The sequence below is a fragment of the Nannospalax galili genome, unplaced genomic scaffold, assembly GCF_000622305.1.
Source record: "Nannospalax galili isolate Female #2095 unplaced genomic scaffold, S.galili_v1.0 scaffold87, whole genome shotgun sequence".
NCBI lineage: Eukaryota > Metazoa > Chordata > Mammalia > Rodentia > Spalacidae > Nannospalax > Nannospalax galili.
The window spans coordinates 6,316,805-6,330,981 of NW_008360320.1; the positions used below are offsets into that span (position 1 = coordinate 6,316,805).

At 39.0% G+C, this 14,177-nt stretch overlaps 1 pseudogene; it reads right to left on the bottom strand.

Moving 5' to 3' along the window:
• Positions 1–208: 208 nt before the first annotated feature.
• Positions 209–2,291, bottom strand: LOC103727355 (annotated as a pseudogene).
• Between the last annotated feature and the right edge of the window lie 11,886 nt (positions 2,292–14,177).

The following is a 14,177-nucleotide window of genomic DNA, read 5'->3' on the forward strand; positions in this document are numbered from 1 at the left end:
AATTCTGCATTTTCTGGTGGGAGAAGCACAAACATAAGCCCTTCTTTAAAACAAAACAAAACAAATTCAAAGTAGAATATTCAATCCCTCCATCTCCCAGAATAAAAAGTAGCACTGAGATCTTTTTATCCTGATCATTTACAAAAGTTTCCCAATGGCTTGCATCATCAGAGTTGTGAATAATAGTTCATTAGTTCTGGAGAGTTGTTTACTCCTTCCTCTTCTCTTTGCCTTCATATTTCTGTTCCTTGGAGCAACTGCTGTCTATGTGTCTTTTACAGCCACCATGCTGTTTGGCTTCTTCCAAAAACTTGTTCAAACCAGAAGAATCTTCTTCACACTGAACTGGTCCTTTTCTGCCTCTTTGTCTACAGTCTGAACCAGTAAACTGCTTATCAGGAACAATTCTGTTGGTCTTTTATTCTGGCTTCCATATGCTCACCATACATGCCCTTGTCAGATTTTTACTGGGCTTATAAATACTCTGGGACATATCTTTACCACCTCTCCAAAATTGATCATAAACTGTAGCTTTCACCTTCACCCGTAAGTACACTCTCCATACCCTTGGATTGATTGAAGAACCTTCGGTTATATTGGACTTCATTGGAAGTTCGAGGACTGGACACACCAACAGCAGTAACTTCACTAATATCTCAATTTTCATTTCTCTGCAGTTTTGACTTCTTATTGGGAGCAGCCCTGGAAAGATTCTGGTTGTCGAATCTCTTTTCACTCATTGTGCTGGATTTCATTCCTTTCCTGTGCCTCTCCATCCTTTATTTCCACATGGGTTTTAATCCCAGCTCTCCTCTCTCGGGCTTTCTGGGCCATTTCTCTATTCTTCTCTTCATGTTTCTCCTTTCCTTTTTCAGCCCTGTTTCTCTCCACATTTCTAGAGCATCACTGGCCTTCGCTCAACAATTTCAGAGTCTCAGCCAGTTTGGCAAATTTTTCAATTATGTGTATAGCCTGAAGTCCTCTTCTGTCAGCAGCTAGCCATTTATTTAATGGAATTGTGTAACCCTTTGTGTTCTTCCAGTTGGAAATAAAGGAAGGAATCCTCCACTCCCGTTGTTCCTTTACAGACACCTTCCAACTAGAAGAATGCATTACAGGTTCAGGAGGAGAAGGTGGTCCCGGGGCATATTCTTATTAATCTTAAACCTTGGAGGCATCATTGGATCTTTACATTTCTACCATCCAAATAACGCATTGTTTGGCTCCAGAGTTGAATGCCACTCCTGGCCGTGATGGTGTGTATTGGATGTACTGAGCAGGGACAACTGCCTGAACCAGCATGGCTGGAGCTACCATTTAAGATATAGATTTCTTTTCTGTTATCTCTTTAATAGCTTCTTCATCGGGTCTCTGAAGGTCTGGGTCATCTGCATTCAAAACCTCCTTTGGAACCAGGTCAATGCTTGCTATAAATGTTCGAATAGTCCAACAATGGCTGCACTACACTGGAGAGGTCGAGAATCCAGTAATTAGTCAGTCCATGAGGCTAGATGTCTCACCAATTCCAATCTGGCCCTGAAAGCCTGATGGATTCTGGGAGATCTGCTAGTCTTCTATGTCGAAATATGAAGAAGGTGCTCAAAGCATGAAGACAAATTCACCAGTGAGAGAGAAGGCAAGAGGCAAAAAGCAACAGCTCCCTTCTGCCATGGCCTTTTATATGGGCTACCATCTGAAGGTAATGCCCACATTTAGTGTGGGTTTTCCAGCTGCAAGTGATCCTATCAAGGTCTCTCTAATTTCACTTAATCCCAGATCCACTCAAATTGAGACCCAGGATTAACCACCAGAGTGGAGAGGGGAACAGCCTGTGGAAGGTCAGACAAACTGTGCTAGAGGATTAAGCTAGTCTAGTCTAGGAAGCTTGTCCAAAGATCTGAGGTGGAAGAGCAGGAAGGATCAGGACCCAAGACCAGAAGGGAGACAAGAGTGATGAGAGAGTAGAGCTGTTCAGGCTAGAGCAGAATCAAGGAGCAGTAGGCAGGGTGTGACCTACCAGGGTGGCAGACAGCTCTGAGGAAGGAAGATCAAAAGGCCAAGGGCAAGGTGGGGGTGGGAACAGCCTGTTGGAGAACTGAGCTGGTCTGAGGGCAGGGGATCAGGATGCAGTGGGCGGGTGTGTAGAAAGAAAGTACTTCAAGCATCTAGGGCCGTAAGAGCTCGCCTAGGCACAAGGCCAGAAAGGGGACCCAGTGCGGGGAGCTCATGTTTTCTTCTAGTTTTGCCCCATAACCTTCCACTTCCTTACCCTGGTGTTCTGGGGGAGCCATGTTAACTCTGTCTTGAAGAGTGTTACTCTGTTGTTTATGTTCACAAAATGACTAGGACAACTCCGCAAATGTTTTCTCAACTGGCTTTAGTTCCAGGATTAAGAGTTCATAATGGCAGGGGAGGCATAGTGGCAAAGGTAGCCAGAGCAAAAAGCCAAACAATCACATCTTCAACCAGGCACAGGATGCAGAGGTAGGAGACAATTTAATACTGTGTCCATTTAGTAACAGGTCCTCCCATAGAGCACATGACCTCTCCAGCCATAGGTCCTTGGCCTTGATAACATTGACAGATATGGGCTTCATCTTGTGAAGCATACTTTAAATCCAATTAGAAAGTGATGATTCCTTCAGTAGTGTCACTATTGTATTTATGAGCAGGTCAATATTGTAACTATCAGAGCTCATAGCTAGGAAAGAGTGCTGGCGATTTTTTTCTCCAGCAGTGTCACAGCACCTTCCGCACTATGAAAGCTAGACAGTTGAGATGAAGCTTCCAGATCAGCATGTTCTTCATTTCTTGTTTTTTTAATGAGTCAACTATGTATTGTTTCATCAGTCGGGTTTTACTGGGGTTCTGGGTTCTGGGGAATACCTGAGAGCAACAGCAATAGCCTGTAATGTTTGGAGGACTTTGGGATACCATTGGCAAACAACCCAAAAAAAGGTAAGCCACTGCTGGCATTAAGCTTTTTACTTGCTAGTCTGTGGTGTTTAGCAGGGGTATTGTCCCTAGGATAACTCCATTTATATTCCTTTATATTATGTATGTGTATATATTTTATAGTCTACAGTAATTGGGTTCTATATGTTTTTAAAAAAATCTTTATGTTATTTACCCTTCCCCATAGTCCCTCCTCTCTGTACCCATCCATCCCCAAAACTGTTTAATCCTTCCTGTTCCAATATTCCCCTTTCCCCTTTATAACATTATTCTTTTCCACTTCCTTTGAAAGTTTTCCCTCCTGTCCCATAGCCACTTACTAATTTCCAACCTTTAGTAGTTTCCAAACTATAGACATGTATCTAAAGATTGTAAGCTAACATACACATATGAAAGAAAAGAGTCATTGTTTGTCTTTCTGTGCCTTGGTTATATCATTCAGGATGACTGTTTCCAGGTCCACCCATTTAACTGGGAATTTCAAAATTTCATTTTTCTTACTAGCTGAATAATGTACAAAAATTGTGTAACTGTGCCACTATTTTATTCACTCATCAGTGGATGGACATCTAGGTTGTTTTCATTTCCTGGCTGTTGTGAATAAATCAGCCCATGCTGGCATTGCTCATTGTTTACTTTTGTCATCGTAGTCATTCTGATATGGGTAGTTTTATTTTGCATTTCCCTGGTGGCTAAATATGTTGAACATTTTAAGTGTTTTTGTCCATTTGTATTTCTTCTTTGAGAACTCTCTGTTTAATTCCTTGCCTAATGTTTTAATTGGATTAGCCGTTTATTTGATATTTAGTTCATTGAGTTCTTTGTATATTCTAAATGGTAGTGCTCTGTCATGTGAACAGTTGGTAGAGATTTTATCCTTTGGTTGGCTGCCTCTTCACTAAAATGAAGGTGCCTGTTGGTATACAGAAGCTTTTCAGTTTCATGTAGTCCTATTTGTCAATTCTTGGTTTTAATGTCTGTGCTATTGTGGACCACTTCAAAAAGTTTTTTCTTTACCTATAAGTTCCAGTGTATTCTCTACCTTCTCCTCTATTTACTTCAAGTTATCAAGTGTTACATTGAGATCCAAAAAGCATTTGGAGTTGAATATTTTGTGTGGAGTGAGAGACATGGATTTAGTGTAATTTTTCTATGTGTAGCTGTTCAGTTAGGCCAGAACCATTTGTTTAAAATGTTGTTTTTTTGTCCAGTGTGTGTTTTGGACATCTTTGTCAAAAATGACTGTAAATGTATGGACTTATACCTGAGTCCCTACTTCTATTTCATTGATAAATGTGTCCATTTTTAATGCAAGAACCATATTAGTTTTATTATGATGACTATAGTATACCTTAAAAACTGGGATAGTAATATCTCTAGAATTTAAAAAAATTTTCAACTGTTTTTTGGCTTTCCTGTTGTACTTTATTTTAGTGTGTGTGTGTGTGTGTGTGTGTGTGTGTGTGTATGTGCGTGAGAGAGAGAGAGAGAGAGAGAGAGAGAGAGAGATTCCATATGAAATTGAATAATTTTTTTTCAATTTCTGTGAAGAATCGCATAAGAATTTTAATTAAAATTGTGTTAAATCTGTAGATTGCTTTTTGTAAGATGACCATATTCATGATATTGAGCCTACCAACCTACGAGCATAGGAGGTTTTCCAATCTTCTTGTGTATTCAGTTGCCTCAGTGTCTTTCATTTCTTTATTATACAAATATTTTATTTCCTTAGTTGGATTTATGACAGTGTATAACTTTTGAGGCTATTGTGAATGGAATTGTTTCCCTAATTGTTTATCAGTATGTTTGTCATTTGAATATAAGAAGGCTATTGATTTTCTTTTTATGATAATTACATATATTTTTATTATTCAGATTACAAGAAAGTAAAAGAGGTTGATCAATTTTAGTTATGGTAACAAAATTACTAAATAAACCAATGATTCTATGCAATAGCTCATGTCTGTAAAATCATCCCTTGGATAGCAAAGACAAAGGATCTCTTTGAGTTCAAGGCCAGCCTGGGCTACATGGTGAGTTTCAGACCACACTTTCAGAGTGAAGCCCAGTCTCAGAAAAAAAAAAAAAGGAACAAAATTTGTTTAAATGATAAGTAAAAATTGTATCTACTGCCAGTTGTGGTGGCACTTGGCAGCCTGCGGCAGGATGATTATAGTTTGAGGTCAGCCTCACATACATAAAACAAAGAAACCCCAAAATACATACATTCATGCATCGTATGTATATGTGAATGAAAATATTTGCAATGCTATCATTGGGATGGAGAAAGGTATGGGCATATCTGTGCTGAGACTCATTTTTGAAACTTCTAGGGATGTTTTTGGGATAAAGCTTCTGCTTAATTAGCTTTGTGTCTTCATCAGTTTAGGCTACTGGAGGCTCACAAGACACTTATTGAAGGAGGAGGCATCCTACCAAATCTCAAAGTGTTAAGATGGCTGTTAGGGTGAAAAAACTTTGTCATCCAAGTTAATTTTCTTCACAATCTCATTTTTCTTTCTTTCTTAATAGAAAGAAACCAAAGGAATGATCTCATTAAAAATCATTCCTAATCAGCAGAGTCATCTTCCTTCTCTATAGGTTGGTGGTGCCACGTTCTCTGTGGTGCTGTTTTGTGTACTTTGAATTTTGATTAAGAGTAACATGGGTCTATAACTTTAAGTTCTAGCTGTCTCACAAGGATGTAGCTGCTTGGGTCAGGATCCTATTATTTACTGCCTGGTACTCTCATCTGTGTGCAGGTGCACATGTGTAGAGGGCAAAGAAAACCCTCAAGTTGTCATCCACATGTGTGTGTGTGTGTGTGTGTGTGTGTGTGTGTGTGTGTATGTGTGTGTTGTATGTGGAAGGAGGGGTAGAATTTTCAACAATGGGTTCAAATTATGTAATAGATATTTGTGTTCATATTTCTATGCCCATGTTCTATCATTTTGGAAGCTCACTGCCTCAGCTAGGCTGGCCGGCCAGAAAGTTGCTGAGATCCATGTATGTACCCCTGAACAGTGGGGTTACAGGCATGTACTGCCATGCCTGGATATTACAATATGTTATCAAAGACTTGAATATCTCTAGGATTTCTACTAGTAAATTTTATCTTCTGTTTTCTTTTTTAAAAAAATTTTATTAAATTTTTATGGATTTCATACAGAACATCTCAATCAATTAATCATCTTTATACCCCCTTCCCCACTTGGCACCCTCCCATAGACCTCGCCACTGGAATTCATACATTCTGTCATTTCTGTTAAGGCCTGTTGTGTCAAGTTAGTGTCCCCAGATGTTCCTCCATGCAAGTTCATCTACTGAGGTCTAGTCAGCCTATGTATGTTGTAGAAAATCTTGTGACTGATTTTGCCTTTTGACTTACATACCTATCATGCTGGAATGAAGTGCTTCCTGTTTCTTATCAGAGAGAAAACTATGTAAGTCACATGATTTCCAGGAATCTGAAACTTAGAGAAATTGAAACTTATCATGCTAATAGGGCATCTGGCCCGCTAGATTGTACTAGAATACTAGTCTGCCATGCTAATAAGGGATTCCATATGCTGTGTTATGATTGGACTATTACACCTATATAAGCCTGTATTTTCTTGCAATAAAGCAGATCTGTCAATGAACCTGGTCTCCTGCGTCTGAATGCAGCGATGCTGGTACAGACTCCTCACCAGCCCTGGAGTCTGGACCAGATGACTGATCAGAGGAACTGAGAGAGCAGGAGAGCGACCATAGCTGGAGGAGAGCAGCCACAGCTGGTGACCATATATATAGAGCCCCTCGCTTTAGGAAGATCAGCTCTTCCTCACCTAGATGTATGCAGCTGCCAATATTTCTTCTACTAAGATTAGGGTCTGCTGTTCATTTCAGTTTGCATGTGTCTTTTGTATGCTGATACCATTGCTGTAAGTTCGTATGAGCAGGGTCCCAAAAGCTTTTAGGACTCTATTTCCATATGGTCCTGCACCTCCTCCCTGGCTCTTACAATCTTTCTGCCTCTTCTTCCACAGTGGTTCCTGAGCCCTGGTTTAATATAGGAGTCCTGTTCAAGGACCAGAATTCTGCAGACTCTTAATCTCTGTGCCTTAGCCATTTGTGACCTTCCGTGTTCCTGGCCCTCGGCTGCATGAGGGAGCTTCATTGATGAAAACTGAGAGATGCATTAGTGTCCTCTTACCCCTTGTTCTATGTTCTGTGAGCTTTAGGTGTAGAGGTTGCATTGTAGATATACCACTTAGGCTTGGACAATTCATGGACAATGTCTGTGTGTGATCAGTTGTGGTACTCTGTAATAGTCTTCATCGGATGCAAAAGGAGCTTCTTTGATCAGAGGTGACTGGGATATTTGTCTGTAAAAATAAGGATACATATTTTGGACATAGTAAGAAATTATTTAGACTAGGGATGTGACAGCCCTGGGGCCTTCTCCAAAATCCACAACCTCTCCAGCCATGTGCACCTGGCCATGCCTCCAGTAACACACGAGTTCCCTCCATTGAGTTGTGTTTTAGTCCAATTAGGTAGCTATTGATTGTCCCCAAGATAAAAGTGCCCCTCCTACACCAATGTCATATGCTGTGCCAGTCATTGATATGCATATTTGGTCTTGAAGCTTGTATTGGACCATCGATTGGTGTTCTCCCTCAGCAACTTGCACAGTGCTCTCCAAAGCTATGAGAGCTAGTCTTCAGAGGAAGTGGCATCCAGGTCAATTCCAGCTCCTTTGCTCCAAACCCTGTATCCAAATTATGTACTATCTTCAGCCACCGGATTTTACCTTCAAATTCTGGGAGACAATCAAGGTCTGTGGCAATAGCCTGTTTAATTTCGGGAGTCTCTTGGACTTGGACTACCCTGAGCAGTAACTCAAAGGAAGGTTTCTCCTGTCTTTCTATGTAGCCTTCAGATATACAAATGGATACATGAGGAGAAATTGTAAGTGTAATTTGTCATTAGGTTGTTGGACTAATATGATACCCTCTTTTTTGTATACTAGCTAGGCATTATTTATCTCTCTTCTCTCTATGTCTAGCCCTTCCTCCATGCCTTCCCCATTTAATGTGCCCCCATTTTCTGTATTTCTCCCTTGATAATACCAGTCTCCTATGGTTCCACCTCTCTTAAGTTCCTTCTTTCCTTTATCTCCAAAGTTCCTTGTAAAATCCTCCCTCCCACCTCCTATTTAAATACACCCATTTTATCCATTTTCCCCCTACTGTCCTATCTCAGGTTCCTTTTTTCCCGTTACCTCCCTGATTCCTTTCCATTATCCTGGTCCCTGCAGATCATCAGGATACATACGCACATATAAGGATTTGGTGCTAGGATTCACCAATATCATTTGTTTTTCCAAGTCTGTGTTACTTCACTTAGTATAACAGTTTCTAGTTCCATCCTTATACCTGCAAGTTTCATGATTTCATATTTCTTTAATGCTGAGTAGGACTCCATTGTGGAAATGTACTACATTTACATTATCCAATCATCAGTTGAGGGACACTTAGGTTGTTTCCATCTCTTAGCTATTGTGAAAAGAGCAGCAACGAACATGAATGTACAAGTCTCTCTGCAATAAGATGAGTCCTTTGGGTACATGCCAAGGAGTGATATAATCAGTCAAACAGTAGGTTCAATTTTAGTTTCTATGAGTTCTCCACACAGCTGAAGCGCTGACTCGGTGGTTAAAAGTGTGTAATACTCTTCAGAGGACCTGTGTTTGTTTCCTAGCACTCACATCTGGTGGCTCACAACTGACTGTATCTCCAGCTTCAGGGGATGTGACATCTTCCTTTGGTCTCTGTGGACACCACACATTTGGCATGCACACACACACACACATACACACACACACACACAAAATAAATTAAATAAATAAATAAATAAATAAATATTTAAACACTTGTTTAGGTGTGCATAAAAAACAAAACTTCCCAAATGTGGTTTTAGAAACAAGTGGATACTTTTTAACTCTTCTTGGGATGCCAGGAGAACCTACAGCTGCTGAAACAGTGACAGTGAGAAATGAGGGAGCAGCATGGACAAAACCCAGTGTTGTGTAGCACTTCTTATTACAAGCACATGCCTCTGGTGTCACACATTCATCTCTCAGAAAGGTGAGAAGATAGTTTCTGTGGGGATGCCTGGTCGTTAGCAGTACCTGAAACTGACTAAATCCTCTAGAAGCAGTACCTGAAACTCACTAAACCCTGTAGAGTCTGCATAGCCCTCTAGCTCTCAGCTGTCTAGAATTTTTTCCCAGTACTCCATACTGAGGAAATACTGTTCAAACATGCTGTTTTCCATTTACTAAAGAATTTGTAGAGGTGAAAATGAATAATATTGGTCACAAGAGCTGCAAAGTAGTTCCATGTGTTTTTAAAGAGGCAATTATTCGCTTCTGAAGACAGCAGCAGAGAAGAGCTTACGGCATTGCCAAATGGCCCCTCTAATTCTCTAAAAAGAGATATATGTCTCCAAATTCTCCTCATGAAGAAGCTGATTACTGGGATAGTGTTAGTTTGTGGTTTCTAATATGTTAAAAACAAAAACACAAGCACAAAAATCCTCATGAAACAATCTTTTCAAAGGCATTGCAAGCTAGTGAATATCAAAACCATTTTAAGACAGGAAGTGTCACTGGCATCTTTCATAGTATGTCTACCTAGAGATACATGGGCCCACGTTCAGAAACACAAAAATATTTCAAATATTTGATTCTTTTCCCATCTTAAAATAAACTTTAATTTTCCCAAGAGCTCTGTGCTCAGGGAAATGCATGAGAAAATTGCTACATGATCCACTCAGTGGTTCCCATGACTAGAGGAAAAATCATACTATCATATTTCCCACTGCAAAAGTGAGAGGAGAATCCTATTTCAAGGGCACTTTAGCAAATCATAGCATGTTTCGTGTGACTGATTTTTTTATGTAAAACATCTATTGTCTCTGTTCAGCAAAAAAGAAATAGATTGGCAGAGCCAGAGTAAAACTAGAAGATTCAATTGATTGAAGTCTGTAATAGTAAAAGCAAATGAGAAAAACAGACATCTTGCTTATTTGATTTGAGTGACCAGCAGTATTTTTACATTATTAAACTCTCTTCTGTGAGTTTACTCTTTTAATGTTTCTTGGCTTTTTGCAGTCTAACTTCTACTCAGGTAGAAAAAGATCCATGCTTAATTAATAAAGAAATGTATGAGAAAATGAATCAATAAATGAATGGTTTTATTGAAAGATAACTAGAGGATTAGAATCTGTGTTATGAGGGGAGAATACCACATATCTCAGAACCAGGCTTCATTAGCCACAGGTTGCAGAATTGAATGTGGAGATTTAAAACAATTTAATGACGTAAAAAGATTTCTGAATATTCAGTAACCAAAAATTAAGTCAAAATGGAAAGCACAATGAGTCTGAGGTGCTTTTTGCAGCACTCACATGCACCACAGAACTACAGTGTAACCTTGGTTTTGAACACACAACATGTCAGTTGGCACTCTATGTGCTGGTACACCATTCATACAGCAAGCACTGACTGAAACCCCTCAGCTCTGTTCAGACTGTTTTATGTTATGAATTAGCATGTTTCTATAGCACACACAAAGTTTTCAACTTCAAAACAAATATGATGGTTTAATTATAGAAAAATATATTTTCCTGGTATATTTCAACAACATGTAAATATGAAGTTAGCTTAAATCATATTAGAACATTTGATTTAAAAGAAAATACTGTTTGAACTGCTGACTTGAGTTTTAAGAAAAAAAAATTGATACATGGACTCTGTTTATGAAGTATCCTGAGCATAATTCTTCCATTTACACTATATACTTATTCAAAGCAGTACTCTCAACAAAATTTTGATCAATTTGGAAGAATGTTGATGATGCTCTTGATTCTGAAGTATCAGATGTTCAGCAATGATGTATTTTTGTACAATAAACAAGGACATTGCTCTCATTGTTTTTCAAACTTGATTTTGTCCTAAGTAATTGATAACATTAAATGTAGGTTAAATATTTTTTTAATTTACCACATTTATTTATTTTCAGTGTATGTGCGTGAAATATATGCAGAAATGTGGAGGTCAGAGGACAGCTTTGTATTAGCTCCTTTCTCTGCCAGAACCCCACTGCTAATCAAAATCAGTTCAGTGAGGAGAGAGAGACCGGTGAGTGGGAGGGAGGCCTCCTTCAGCGGCTAGTAGGGCGGGAAGAAAACACTGGGAGGCTATGTCAGTGGACAGCTCATGACCGATCTTCCTACTAGGCACTTACAACCTCCTCAGGCAGTGGTCCTGTTGATCCTCCCCTTCTTATCAAACAACAAATTTTCTTAGCTCTCACATCCATGAAACTCACTTGCAACTGATTCTGACCTCCTTTTAACTAATCAGTTTTACATCGTCAATCTAAGAAATATTTTATTCTTTAAACTCAGGATTAAAATCTCTTTTGTGTCCCCATTCTTGGTTTTCTTTTCCCAGCAACCTTTCGATCTCCTTATCAGTCTGATCTTGTTAACTGTCTCCCTGACCAACATGTCCAGCCTCTGCTTTCCTTCTCCACTGCACAATTTGCCTCAGGAAATTTTACCTCATTGCTCCATGTTAGTATTCCCATTTTAATATCAACCTTTATGTTGCTTACAGATTTATAACTATTACCACAATGATTCTTTGTAGAATGATGTGAAAGAATGTCATTTTCCAGATGACAACCTTCACACAATTGCCCAATCTATATAACTTGATATGAAATTCATCTCCCAGTATCCAGAGTCAGATATTTATGGTAACTCCCACCTATGACAATCCTGGAGTAGAATTCAGAAGAATAAACATTGAGAACAAATAGGCTGAATTTGTAACTTTAATCATCTCTTGTGCTAATTGTAAACCTGCATGATAAGGCCTCTTTCCTTACTGCAAATGAATATCACAGTGTTAGAGTTCAAATTATCGGCATAATCAAACAAGAGGAAGCACAGATTAGGGTCATGGGGTTATGGGACTTTATTTAAGACAGTTCTAGTATTTGGAAGTGAAGTTACTGGGGAGTACAAATAATCAATTAATCATGTGCAAAAAGGAGTAAGATCTGAGGAAGGTATTTGAACCTGTCACTATCTTGGTTAAGAAAGTCAGTTCATACCACTTCCTCATTAGTATAATGGTGCAGGGTTGATTTCCTAAAGCAGAAAGCATTCCACTGGGGCTGGAGAGATGGCTCAGCAGTAAAGAGCACTGACTGCACTTGCGGAGGACCCAAGTTCAATTCCCCATACCCACATGGGAGCTAAGAACCATCCTTAACTCCAGTTCTAGGGGAATCCAACACCCTCTTCTGATCTCCGCAGCATTGCACAACACAGGTGCACTCACACATGCAGGCAATATACTCGTACATGTAAAAAAAATGTTAAAAAAGAAAGTTGGTTCACTTATTTTAGAATGTTAGTTATCTCACCAGTAAAACAGTTCTCTCTTTTCAAAAATATGGTCAAGACTAAATGAGATGCCACATATGTGCCTTTACTGTGATGACATAGCACATAGATGGTGAGATCCACAAGGTTTATCAATTGGGCGTTGTTAAGTTTCATTGCCTTACTCTATTTCTATAGGCAAATTTTAGATTCTTGGATCTCTTTATATCCTGAGGTTTTGGAAATAGGAAAAACTACTATTGAAATAAAAATGATATCGTTTTTTGGATTTGTTTCTGAATTATGTTTTTGGAAATAATCAGTAATACTTAATGAATATCAAAAGGATCATTCGGAATCATTTTCCAAGTATAATAACATGAGTCTACACATATGTGAGGTAACCAATCATAGCATTTTGTTTCAGCTCCCAATACAGTGAACAGTCATAGTGGAAGGGATTACTAAATTATGCCATGCAGTATTTTTCAAAGAACAGAAAAGGGATAATTATTCAGCATTTGTTTCTCCAATACTTAATTTCTCAAGGATTAGTGAAATAACTTCCTTAGAGGAATTTAGACTAGGTTAGTAAATTTGTTTGTGTTGACCGCATCCACACAGTTTTGTGATATTTGGTACATACTACCTTATAGGATGTGAGATTAAAATGTTGGGTGTGTGGAGCTGTCTTTGTGTTCTATCTGCCTGGGCTGATCCACTGTGCTATGGATACATTATTACAATTGAAGTACAGTGGGTCTATATGCCACCAATCACAACTTAGTCATACATTGATACAGTTTTTAATGAAAATGTGTCACAGATATGACAAGTACAATAGTGAAGATCTCAAATATTTTCCTCAAATGTCCCAATTTCTCAGATAGAATCTTGTCTCTGTTAGTCAGTGATAGATTTTTTTCAAAGCAGTAGCTCCCTTTTCTCCTTACAGTTTTTTTTTTCACTTTTTAAAATTTTATTTATTTATTTATTTAATGCACATGAAACTTTCAATATCTAAAAATTTGATGCTATACCACTGCATTTTTGTTTGTAAGTACCAGAACTTTGTATGATTTCATCAAAATGAAGTCTTATCCTTCATGTTCGGTTCATGAAAAGACAAGGACCACTAGAGACCACTCTGAGGCAAGAAAAGAAGAAATTTATTGGGATGTAGGAGCTTCTGGACTGCTCCCAGGGGAGAAAAGGCAGTGGTTTCTATCACAGCAGATTGGATGGTATAGGTTTTCTTTTGTGGGTAAGAGGTAACGGGACTGTAGCAGGAAGGTGATTCAGTAGCAGATACCTTGGTTGTGGAGGTTTAAGTTAGGTGGTTTTCAATTTTCCTGTTGGCTGTGACAGAAAATAGCTTTTATGATTACTGAGAAACTAGGATGGTTTAGTTTTCTGTTCCCCAGAATCCAGTCCATCAGGTTGTGATCACCGTGTTGCTGGTCAGTAGTGATTCCATCTTGGGGCCCAGTTCAGCCTAACACTTCACAGAATGCAAGTAGATGGCAAAAACCTTAACAGGTTTTTTATGATATTTTAAAAAATATTTTATTAATTATTTTTATAATTATATTTATTTTATTATATTTATTTTTCCATCTCCCCCGCTGTTCTCTACTCCTAGCTTGGGACCTGCGCCATTCCTAGTCTTGGGGCCCCAGACACCTGGGGAGCCAATGCTGATTCCTGACCCTGTTCACCCCCACCGGCTTGGTGCCTTCCTTGGGCCCCAGGAGCACTGCCTCTAGACCCGGCCCTGC